At 40.6% G+C, this 11034-nt stretch overlaps 1 long non-coding RNA gene across 1 annotated transcript; it reads right to left on the reverse strand.

The window, feature by feature from the left end:
- Nucleotides 1-4027: 4027 nt before the first annotated feature.
- On the reverse strand, nucleotides 4028-5019 carry LOC129365486 (uncharacterized). Its single transcript, XR_008606524.1, has 3 exons — nucleotides 4907-5019; nucleotides 4637-4801; nucleotides 4028-4556 (listed from the first exon to the last, which is right to left on the reverse strand). It is a non-coding gene; the product is annotated as an uncharacterized LOC129365486 (long non-coding RNA).
- Nucleotides 5020-11034: the final 6015 nt, after the last annotated feature.

Consider the following 11034-nt stretch of genomic DNA (forward strand, 5'->3'; position numbering starts at 1 on the left):
ATAGATCCCGACAGACAGACTCAAGACTAAAGTATTGTTGGATACTCAAACGATGGAGAGTGTTCTTCCACAGAGTCAGGGAATTCTGTCGAGCTGTCACGTCCTTTGAACTTATCTTTTAATTGTGTTAAGAAATGATAGCACCACTTAACACCTTTGATAAGAGCATCACATGGATATCCTATAAGTATGTCCACAATATCCTGGCTGTAAAGGCATAAAAAGTACGGCCATAGTTTGCTTTCTGATATTGGGTTTTTTTCTTCTACTTTTTTAGGTTTTGCTTTCTTATCGTCGTCAGATTGTTTGTCTCCTCCTCCCATCGTGGAACATCGGAAAGCGGAATTCTCTAATATTTGTCTGAGTTGATTTGTCTTTCATCTCTAGATATGGGAATAACACTCTCAGTATGTCCCTCCATTTCAGTGGTACCCCGGTGCAATATTTGCTGGTTTTCTTGGCCAGATCCAATTTATTAGGGGGGATGACGAATGTTGGCTTTAAATCCTCATTATCAATATCAAGTTTGGGTTTCTCTGGTTCAGTGAGACCCAGTCCTGCTCCAATCCAATGCAAACCTCCGGATATCCAACTCATTTTGTCAAACGTTTTCTGTCTTGATTTCTTCACAATAATGTTCTTCGATGTGCCACAGATTCTATTTGCTGGTTTTCTTGGCCAGATCCAATTTAAAGCGTCTGCTTTGCCGGCTCCAGCGTCTTTTCCTCCAGCTCTCCAGCCGGCTCCAGCGTCTTCTCCTCCGGCTCTCCAGCCGGCTCCTGCGTCTGCTTTGCCGGCTCCAGCGTCCGCTCCTCCGGCTCTCCAGCGTCTTTTCCTCCAGCTCTCCAGCCGGCTCCTGCGTCTGCTTTGCCGGCTCTCCAGCCGGCTCCTGCGTCTGCTCCACCGGCTCCCCAGCCGGCTCCTGCGTCTGCTTTGCCGGCTCCAGCGTATGCTCCTCCGGCTCTCCAGCCGGCTCCAGCGTCTGCTTTGCCGGCTCTCCAGCGTCTTCTCCTCCGGCTCTCCAGCTGGCTCCTGCGTCTTCTCCTCCAGCTCTCCAGCCGGCTCCAGCGTCTGATTTGCCGGCTCTCCAGCCGGTTCCTGCGTCTGCTTTGCCGGCTTCAGCGTACACTCCTCCGGCTCTCCAAACGGCTCCTGCGTCTGCTTTGCCGGCTCTTTAAAGCCAACATTCGTCATACCACCTAATAAATTGGATCTGGCGACGAAAACCAGCAAATATTGCACCGGGGTACCGATGACATGGATTGAAATACTGACAGTGTCATTCCCATATCGAGAGATGAAGGATAAATCAACTCAGACAAATATTAGAGAATTCCGCTTTCCAATGTTCCATGATGTGAGAAGAAGACAAACAAGATCAGATGACGATGAGAAACCAAAACCTAAAAAAGTTGAAGAAAAAAAACCAATATCAGAGAGCAAACTATGCGTCTGCTTTGACGCAGGAGCCGGCTGGAGAGCCGGTAAAGCATACGCAGGAGCCGGCTGGAGAGCCGGCAAAGCAGACGCAGGAGCCGGCTGGAGAGCCAGTAAAGCAGACGCAGGAGCCGGCTGGAGAGCCGGAGGAGAAGACGCTGGAGCCGGCAAAGCAGACGCTGGAGCCGGCTGGAGAGCCGGCAAAGCAGACGCTGGAGCCGGCTGGAGAGCCAATGTTCCATGATGTTCTCACATCATGGAACATTGGAAAGCGGAATTCTTGAAAATATGTTTGGGTTGATTTTGATTTCATCTCTCGATAGAGGAACAACACTCTCAGTATGTCCATCCATGTCATCGGTACCCCAGGGCAATATTTGCTGGTTTTCTTCGCCAGATCCAATTTATTAGGGGGGATGACGAATGTTGGCTTTAAATCCTCATCATCGACATCAAGTTTGTGTAACGGGTACCCGGTTCTGGACCCGTTAGCAGCAGATGATGAAGCTGAAAAATAGAATATAAATGAGAACACAGAAGACGCAGTCTGTGTTCCTCCAACTTCTCTCAGCTTATTTATTGAACAAACCAGTTTATTCAACTTCCAATACAGCCCGATATATAATTCAGTCGTTCACTGGATATACAATCTATGTAGACATAGCTCACTATTGACATAACATCAACTTTCATGAAATCAGAAATAATCTCTTTCTATCATCTCTTCTCACATTTTCTTTCAGGTAACAGTTACCTTCCATTAACTGCACTTTCTATGCATCTTTAATCACACACAGTGACATATTTCAGGGACATGTATTTTAACAGTTATTGTCAGCTGGCTTATTTGAAATGTGAACTACTTAACTTAAATGAATGCATTAGGACATTGTTTTGAACACAAATAAACCACGGAGCTTATAACGAGATTAATATTAATAATACCATTAATATTAATAATACCACTTAACTCGGCATTATCCGCCGCAACAGTGCGCTAACTAACTGTTAGCCGTTGGCTATCCCAACCGTTACTCGCTCCAACACACAACAAAACTTAACTCTTTCACTAGCTTTTACATATTGACATACTTCTCTAACCATATTTCGAACTGTACCAAAACAATAAGAAAATACTTTAACATTAACTTGAGGCTTGTTCTCACCTGAAAAATAGAATATAAATGAGAACACGGAAGACGCAGTCTGTGTTCCTCCAACTTCTTTCAGCTTATGAGAAACGGCAGAGCAACAGGCAGCTCAGAGTCCCCATGCGCCACCCTACTGGTGAAACACCATAAATACATCCATCATCATTAACCCGTTAAAAAAACAAAACAAACCCCATAAACATTTCAAGAAGTGAATGCTCCTTTTCTTTCTCTATTGTGGGCACACACTAGTGGGCATCACATTTGGGTTACTCTGGATCAGTGAGACCCAGTCCTGCTCCAATCCACTGTAAACCTCCGGATATCCAACTCATTCTGTCAAACGTTTTCTGTCTTGATTTCTTCTCAAAAATGTTCTTCGATGTGCCACATCTCTGCTACTGACTTTTTCTGAGTTAACTTATTTCCCTTCTTTTACAGGTAAGAAAATACCTCCAACACAATCAAATCAAAATAAATTACAATTGTTCAAATCACATTCATTGATATAATATATAGAAATCAAAGTACATCACTTTAAATTCAAGTTCAATGAAAAGTCTTAGTTGACTCGATCCAGAAGAAAAGTAATGATTCAATAAATTATCAGTTCTGTTCAGTTCGCCCTGGCAGCGAATTACCACACGCAGGAGAGTCCCTCCTTGATTTGATGGAGAAGATGAATTGAAGGTCTGGGTCTGGCTCGCCATCCTGAATCCCGTCCGTGAATGTGCACGCCGCACAAGGCAGACAAATCCTGACTCCGACCGAGCTTCCAACCAAGCAAAAAAATCTGACCAAAACCAATGTAGCTTAGTTCTCAATAAAATTCCTGTCAGTTCCCGACCAGGTAATTATGTTTCATAACTATATTAATAACTTTGGCTGTTGATTAATTACTGCTCTTTTTCTCTGCTCTGTCCTCTCTCCTGTGCACCTGTGACGCTGGTCCCTTAAAGGGGCAGCGATAAAATTTTCTGTTTACAGACTTTTAATCAATTATTTATTCCTATTTATGACATATTTTAACATGGGTTACAGGTTACTTGTAAAGAACTATTTGGGTTGCTTGTACGAGGTTGGAAGGTTGTTTTCCACAGCTGTGTAAGGACCAGACCATCTTGCCCCTTGCTTTTCCTTTCCTTCCAAAGAAACACATAGTGGAATGTATAAGATCTACCTTTTTTAATCTGGGACTTTTCCCCTGCCACATTGACGTCACCGCAGAGGAATCAATGAATGGAGCCTGTCCAGTGTTCTGGCTGTTGTATTTCCTCACGATGACAGCCAGATCCTCACGATGACAGCCAGAAATGCATTAATAGACTCCAAATGTATTATAAGATAAAAGATTAAATACTGTACCAACCGTGATATTTCAAAAAAATATAATCATTGTACCTGACTCTCCAGTTCCATCTCAGGACCAATTTTATTCACATCACAGTAATACAACTTATATCCATTCACTTTGGACAGAAGTACAAACACGTTTAAGTCAGTGAAAAAAACATCATGCACATCTGATGATCAGGATGTGGTGAGGTGTAGTGGAAAATAAAACAAAATGTAAGGAATAGGTTCATTATCGTGACACCTGACACCATTTCATTTTACAAAACATTTTATATGTTATCCAACATTATGCAAATCATTTGATTTGCATAATGTTTGAATCATTTTCTACATATGAATTAATAAAGCTACCAGTTTGTTGTACTGAGACTGAAATTATTCCTATCATTAAAACAAGATGAAAGCATATCAGTACAAAGACAGACATTCTTTGTGAGACATACATTTATGATAATACAAAGTATGTGCATTGATATATATCACTTCCACCTCTTCTTCTTTTTGGCAATTAAGAGTTCGTCGCACTGCTGGTGTGAAGTCAGCTTTAATGAAACTCTTTAAAGTCGTTCTTATTACAGCTTCAGTTTCCCTGACACCAACACCACCGTCGAACTAAAACAACATAAACTTAGTGAGATGGTGTCAAGAATACAATATCGACATAAAAAATAACATAAAACATACTAACATACCTCGCTGGCTGACCCTTTCTTTTGAGGTAGAAATGAGGTAATTCAGTAAATTTTTAAACTTAAATCATGTTTCTCAATTTGCTTGCCAACGCGATGCTGTTATATCGCAGGCGTTTCTGGTAACCTGGTAACCAGACACTTCTACTTCTACGTCCTACCTTAATCCTTCAAAATAAGAGTCTTAAAAAATATAAATAATACAAAATAAAACCTGTAAATTAAAACTTTGGCAGTAAAAATATATTTTTTAGAATTTAAAATCAAATTTACATTTCTCTGCTAGAGATTTTCTCTGGGTCGCAGACTGAAGAGCAGTTAATGGCAGAGCAGAGGGAGATGGTGCTGGAGCAGGGGGAGATGGTGCTGGAGCAGGGGGAGGTGGTGCTGGAGCAAAGGGAGGTGGTGCTGGAGCAAAGGGAGGTGGTGCTGGAGCAAAGGGAGGTGGTGCTGGAGCAGAGGGAGATGGTGCTGGAGCAAAGGGAGGTGGTGCTGGAGCAAAGGGAGGTGGTGCTGGAGCAGAGGGAGATGGTGCTGGAGCAAAGGGAGGTGGTGCTGGAGCAAAGGGAGGTGGTGCTGGAGCAGGGAGGTGGTGCTGGAGCAAAGGGAGGTGGTGCTGGAGCAGGGGGAGGTGGTGCTGGAGCAAAGGGAGGTGGTGCTGGAGCAAAGGGAGGTGGTGCTGGAGCAAAGGGAGGTGGTGCTGGAGCAGTCTGTATAGGGTCCGAGAATGCCAGCATCCGACTTCCCACCTTGTTAGAATAATTATGTTTTGTTATCATTCTTACATTAGTAGCTATAATAGATTTAGTATTCACATCCCTGAGAAAAGCTCTCATACTTGTTAGACCTTGGAGCTGCAGCCACTTGTATCTTTGGGATACTCCTATCTGCCTCCCTCCACATTCCTTTTCTACTTTGTAATAAAAGAGAAAGCCCTAACAAAGGGTCTTCAGAGCGCTCAGTGAACGGCTGGAAGCAGTGGTTTGCTGGGTTCTCTCCTTTTGCAAAAGCTTTCATAAAATTCACTTGCGTTGTCTGTTTGTTCTTCTATTTAGATTCACAAATACCTATCACACCTTTTCTCTGCTGACTGCGTATTTTCTGCCTCCACACTCGGTCACCAGGTTTAAACATAGTACCGTTGTGTTGTGTTCTGCCCTTTGCTTTCTCCCGTTTGTGGAAACACTTTCACTGACAATGCTCCGAAGGCTTTCTTGGGCTTTCAGGTCCTCTGCCGACTCCTCCACCGTCAATCTCTCAACACAAATGTAATGTTTCAAGTGTCAGTTCAAATCTGTCATTTAGAGAGCATATAGTCATCATTTTTATGGCTTGCTAGAGTGAGATATTACAACATATTCTGAAAAATAACCCTTTGAATGTCTCTTGAAAGGGTTCATGTAATTTTCACATTTATTAAAAAAATTGTGAAAACCTTTTCAGAATATAGTCCTTTGTGAATGGTACGGTTTACAAAAATGTATGACCTCACTGAAATGTAATTTAAATGCAAACTCTTTGTGACTACGTAAGAAAACAAAAAACATTTTTAAGAAACTTAAGAGTTAATTTGAAACTATAATATTGGATTTAAATCCACAACAATGAAATGGAAATATTCATTTCCATTTCATTGTTATGAAACCCTACAATGTAATGTTCAGGGACTTCAGAGGAATAGCGTGCTTCGCTTCCGAACATGAGGAAATATGGGGAATACTGTGTGGTTTCTTGCTTTTTGGTGTGTATCCCAAACATCACAGCACCCAAATACTCGTCCCAGGTGTGTGGATGGCCATCCACAACCTTACTCAGAGCTCTGAGATACATGAAAGGTATAATATGTCATGCATAACACATGATATCATACAATTTGCCTTATTATGCAAGTAGTTTAGCAAATACACATGTTTTTTGTGATCTTTCTTTGAACATGCATGCATTGAAGATAATACTCACCTTTGAATGGTCCCATTCATTTTTTTCAACCAACCCATTGGTTTGGGGGTGGTATGGGGAACACAGACTTCGTTTGATATTGAGAAGTTTGCACACTTCTTGGTTTATCTGAAAATATATAAACAAATAGCTCTGAAAATAGCCTGTAAATTTAAACAACATATCGAAAAAAAGAGTGTAAAGGAGGACACTGATAGTGTTAAATTTTTCTAAGAAAACAAATACTTGCATAATTTACAAACTCTCTCTCTTGGTCAGTCAAAATCCTTTTGGGGGCTTCAAACTGATGCACAAACTTAATTATGCATTCTGTTACTTCAGGTGCTGATTTAGACTTTGGGGGATATGCTTGTGGCCACTTTGTAAAATAGTCAGTCATGACACAAATACACTTGTGTTCAGATTTTGTTTCTGCCATATTTCCAATAAGGTCCATCCCAATTAATTCAAAGGGATGGGAAACCTTAAATGAAAGACTTCATAGATTAATAAATAAAAAAAATAATAGACCACAGTGAAATGTTTAAACGCATTATTTTGTTAAGCTAAAATAGTAGCTTCTCAATATATCGTTAAATGTTTAGTATTATAAAAATACATTCCTTAATTTCATACATCAACTTGTTCAAAATGTAGGCCCTTTATGAGAACACAGGCAAAGAGGACAACCAACCACTGCTGCACACCACCATGTATTTTCACTGAAGCTGTTTCTTTATTATTTTTACCTTTATGGGAGTATACACTGATGGCTGTTTCAGTGCTTGAAAACTCGACTGGCAGGATGAGCACTCGGAGACGTATGAAGTTAATGAAAGATAAAAACAAACAAGAATTTAACACATGCAAAGTTGACATTATTGGACTATTATAGATTCATATTGGTAACATAAATAAGTCTTTCACATTTATTTGCATAAAATTTAAATCTTGTAGTTGGAAAACTGTCTGGTGACTGTCTTTTATTTCTGCCAGGCTTAAGTGAGAAAAGTTGGGAAAAGAGCGATTCTCTTCGCGTTTAAAATAACAAAACAGTGTCAGAAGACCTCTTTTATTTATTTAGTTTACAATTTTTTCAACAACTGCTGCCAATTAAACTGAATGTTAGAACCTCGACATAATCATATGAGTTGTTTTACCGAGAAATCGATCCGAAGCGACGTGAAAACGGTCAGATCCAGGTCCTCTCTGGCTGCAATGCGCGCTCCCAACACAGAGTGAACATTTTCACAAGGGAACCGAATTTCGCACAAGACCTGAATCTGTCTGATGAAGAGCGTGAGGAAGGCTGATGCATTGATGGTAAAACTGCATACCCAACAAGGACTTTGTACCGAACTTCACACCCACAGAGATGCAGCCGTCAGGACAAGTTTCATCATTTCTCATAAAATCACCAGAAAAAGTAATGTGTTTTCTGACGGAGAGTTTATGAAGGAGCGCTTTTTGGACTCTGTTGCCCTGATATGAAGGGCGCATTTGAGAACCTGTCACTCTCCCGACGCTCTGAAACAAGGCGTGTTGAGGCCATCGCTAGAAACCCGGAGCTTCGTGTGACTGCGCTCATGAACCAACTGAATGTCAAACTGCAGTGCAAGGGCCTTTTTGTGCACGAGATGTACAGTGGAGTGATGGCTTTCATGAGAAAGTTGCAGCTTCTCTCAAGCCAAGTGAAGGACAACATTCTGACCCACTTGCCAACACCAAAGGAAGCCACAATATCAGCCGATCACCTCCACAAGTACTCAAGCAAGTTAGAAGCACTGTGTGGAGAGTTTTCGAGGCGATTTCAAAGCTATTGAGCGTGAAACACACATGATTTCTTCTCCCTTCAACTGCAGTGTGGACAATGCACCAAGCGATGTTCAGATGGAGCTCATAGACCTGCAGGAGAAAAAGTCTCCTGTTTCTGACCTACTTCTGGCAGAGTAGAAGTAGGTCTCATTGCTGGACTTTTACTCCTCCCTCAAAGAGGAGAACTTTCCACACCTAAGGAGGCATGCTCAGAGGATTCTGGTCCTCTTTGGATCCACGTATGTATGTGAACAGACATTTTCAGTGATGAAGTTCAACAAATTCAAACAGAGATCATCACTGATGAGCCTCTCTCAGCTGTCCTTCGCATAGCCACCTTAGACATTCAGCCAGATTTCTATGCTCTTGTTCAAGCCCAGAACAGACTGGATTATTCACTCTAAAGAGATAAAATGAGGTGGAAAACATAGGACATTATTGTTTGTTGTATTTCAGTATTTCTGTAAACCTGTAGTTTGTTGTTTGTCCTTGTTTGTGGAACAAAGTTAAAGTGTGAACAAGTTAAAAATAAATTGCAGTGATTCAATGATTGTTTTTTGTTTTCTTGTTTCAATGTCACATAGCCTCATATAAATATTTAAGGATTAACAGTTTAAATAAAACCATCAAAAGCAATCTGCTTTTGTATGAAGTTAAGTGAGGTTAAATGAAATTATTATTATTTATCTTACCCCAGGCCTTGAGGGCCAGTCTCCTGCAACTTTTAAATTGTTTCTACTTCAACACACCTGAATAAAATAATGCGGTCATTAGCAGAACTCTGGAGAACCTGACTGCATGTAGGAGGTGATTCAGCTATTGGATTCAGCTGTGTTGGACCAGGGAGACATCTAAGAGTTGGAGGACACCTGCCTTCGAGGACCAGGATTGCCCCGGTATATCAAAAATGATATTGAGCAAAATTTAACTGAAATATTGTCGATGTGGCCCTCCAGTAGAGCTCGGGTTGCTCATGCGGCCCCCGGTAAAAGTTATTTGCCCCCCTCTGTGTTAGAGTGAATGTTTGTATGTTTTGTGTTACTAAACATTGTTTACTAGACTATCGTGATTAGTAACTGATTGATTGAGAAATTCAAGCTCTGAAAGGAATATTTGGCATAAAATGATTTGAAATCTCAGTTTTTCGAGACGGTGATTTGAATGCGGATGTAAATAAGTCTCCTGATTTTTCTGTTTCCAGCAAAGAAGAGCTGCTTGCTGACAGTGGCTCACTTGACAAAAATAGTAAATGCCATTTCTGACTTGCAGGAGAAATTTGGCTTGTAAAAACAAAACTTATGCTCATTCCGCATCTAAGGCGTGATTCAGCTATTGAATCACGTTACAAAGATATATTAATAAGAGCATTGGTTTGCATGTTACTCCCTGTGCTTGCGTGGGTTTCCTCCGGATACCCCGGTTTCCCCCACACTCTAAAAGATGTCGGTATCAGGTGAGTATGTCTCTCTGAACTGTCTTAGGTGTGAATGTGTGAGTGAATGCCGGTTTGGTTTGGAGTGAATGAATAGGGTTTTTGATGATAGTACATTTATGTTCATAGAGACGTCATGAAATTCAGATGCTTTGACTCACGCTTTCCGAGCAGTAGACTCCTTCTTAGTTTTTTGCTGCAATTGTTGAGGAGTTTGTTCATGGACAAAGAGAAAATAGGAGCTTTCCTGGGGGAGTTTTCTATGGTAAAATTAAAATTGCACATTTTAGTCCAGATCCTTACCATAGAAGGCTCTGAACTTCACCAAAAAAATAAAATTCTTGAAGTTTTCATTTGTAACTTCAGTTAAACATAACTTATTATTCTACTAATAACTATGATAGCTCTTCTTATACTATCTACTTTGGTGAAATAAAATAGGATTTGTAATTGTCTTGTGTATGGTGTTTTTGTGATGTATTAATTTATATTTTGCTACATTTTTACCACACTTAGATGACTGAAAATGTAAAGAACAAACCAGGAGGAGACAGGATCATCAATGAATATGGGCAGACAAAAAGCCTATCAGATAGCAGACGGCGGGTCATGGTCAAGACACTCGTTGCCCATATGACAAGTGAACATAGGTATGCTGAAATTATTTATTTTTTCTATGCACCTCTCACAATTACCTTGATTGAAGGTTTTCTTTACACCTTTAACAATGCTCATAGTTTTTGCTGTGTCTCTATAGGACAAGTCCTTCCAGACGTGTAAAAGAAAACTATGCAAAGGGTATTATGACCTTGTTCCCTTACCTGGCTGATCCTAAGAGCAGATTTGGCTATGAAAGTTCAAAACAGAAGTTCAACCTCTTGGCTATGGTGTGAGTAGAACTGAAAATGTTTCTCTTTTGCATGCCCTGCATCTGTGCCACTTGTTTTTAACTTTCCAATTTTTAAACCTTTGTAGAGTTCATTGTTCCAGTGTTGGGCTACTGCAGCTTGAAAAATAAACATTGTGAAGAGATTTTATCTATGTAATTCAAACAATGTGAAATCAAATCTGTAAATCACAGCTACTAGCATTCATGCTTGTCTTTGTTTCCACAGCTTTAAAAACATTTATCGTTCACCTACTTTTAGGAACATTATTTCAATGCAAAAGATGGAAGCGGGTATCTGGCTTCTCCAGAGGGAAGCTTCTAATGGAC

Source organism: Poeciliopsis prolifica, unplaced genomic scaffold (assembly GCF_027474105.1).
Source record: "Poeciliopsis prolifica strain line A6 unplaced genomic scaffold, Auburn_PproV2 SCAFFOLD013, whole genome shotgun sequence".
Lineage (NCBI taxonomy): Eukaryota > Metazoa > Chordata > Actinopteri > Cyprinodontiformes > Poeciliidae > Poeciliopsis > Poeciliopsis prolifica.